The sequence below is a fragment of the Branchiostoma belcheri genome, unplaced genomic scaffold, assembly GCF_001625305.1.
Source record: "Branchiostoma belcheri isolate BF01 breed outbred unplaced genomic scaffold, Haploidv18h27 scaffold143, whole genome shotgun sequence".
Taxonomy (NCBI): domain Eukaryota; kingdom Metazoa; phylum Chordata; class Leptocardii; order Amphioxiformes; family Branchiostomatidae; genus Branchiostoma; species Branchiostoma belcheri.
Window position 1 is genome coordinate 460990 of NW_017802858.1, and position 1567 is coordinate 462556.

Genomic DNA, 1567 nt, shown 5'->3' on the forward strand with positions numbered 1-1567 from the left:
AGGAGATTGCAGGAGAAAGTAGGAAATTGCAGGAGAAAGCAGGAGATTGCAGGAGATTGTTGGAGAAAGCAGGAGATTGTGGGAGAAAGCAGGAGATTACAGGAGAAAGCAGGAGATTGCGGGAGAAAGCAGGAGATTGTAGGAGAAAGCAGGAGATTGGTGGAGAAAGCAGGAGATTGGTGGAGAAAGCAGGAGATTGGTGGAGAAAGCAGGAGATTGGTGGAGAAAGCAGGAGATTGGTGGAGAAAGCAGGAGATTGGTGGAGAATGCAGGAGAAAGCAGGAGATTGGTGGAGAATGTAGGAGAAAGGAGGAGATTGGTGGAGAAATCAGGAGATTGGTGGAGAATGTAGAAGAAAGCAGGAGATTTTAGGAGAAAGCAGGAGATTGGTGGAGAATGTAGGAGATTGTTGGAGAAAGCAGGAGATTGCAGGAAATTGGTGGAGAAAGCAGGAGATTGCAGGAGATTGCAACAGAAAGCAGGAGATTACAGGAGAAAGCAGGAGATTGCAGGAGATTGTAGGAGAAAGCAGGAGATTGCGGGAGAAAGCAGGAGATTGCAGGAGATTGGTGGAGAAAGCAGGAGATTACAGGCGATTCCAGGAGAAAGCAGGAGACTGTAGGAGAAAGCAGGAGATTGCGGGAGAAAGCAGGAGATTGCAGGAGAAAGCAGGAGATAGAAGTAGAAAGCAGGAGATTGTAGGAGAAAGCAGGAGATTGCAGGAGAAAGCAGGAGAAAGCAGGAGATTACAGGAGAAAGCAGGAGATTGCAGGAGAAAGCAGGAGATTGCGGGAGAAAGTAGGAGATTGCGGGAGAAAGTAGGAGATTGCAGGAGATTGGTGGGGAAAGCAGGAGATTACAGGAGATTGCAGGAGTAAGCAGGAGACTGTAGAAGAAAGCAGGAGATTTCGGGAGAAATCAGGAGATTGCAGGAGAAAGCATGAGATTGCAGGAGAAAGCAGGAGATAGAAGTAGAAAGCAGGAGATTGGTGGAGAAAGCAGGAGATTGCAGGAGAAAGCAGGAGATTGCAAGAGAAAGCAGGAGATTGCGGGAGAAAGCAGGAGATTGTAGGAGAAAGCAGGAGATTGTAGGAGAAAGCAGGAGATTACAGGAGAAAGCAGGAGATTGCAGGAGAAAGGAGATTGCTGGAGAAAGCAGGAGATTGCAGGAGAAAGCAGGAGATTGGTGGAGAAAGCAGGAGATTGCGGGAGAAAGCAGGAGATTGTAGGAGAAAGCAGGAGATTGTAGGAGAAAGCAGGAGATTACAGGAGAAAGCAGGAGATTGCAGGAGAAAGCAGGCAGTAGATTGCAGGAGAAAGCAGGAGATTACAGGAGAAAGCAGGAGATTACAGGAGAAAGCATGAGATTGCAGGAAAAAGCAGGAGATTACAGGAGAAAGCAGGAGATTGTAGGAGAACGCAGGAGATTGCAGGAGAAAGCAAGAGATTTTAGGAGAAAGCAGGAGATTACAGGAGAAAGCAGGAGATTGCGGGAAAAAGCAGGAGATTGCGGGAGAAAGCAGGATATTGCAGGAGATTGCAGGAGAAAGCAGGAGATTACAGGAGA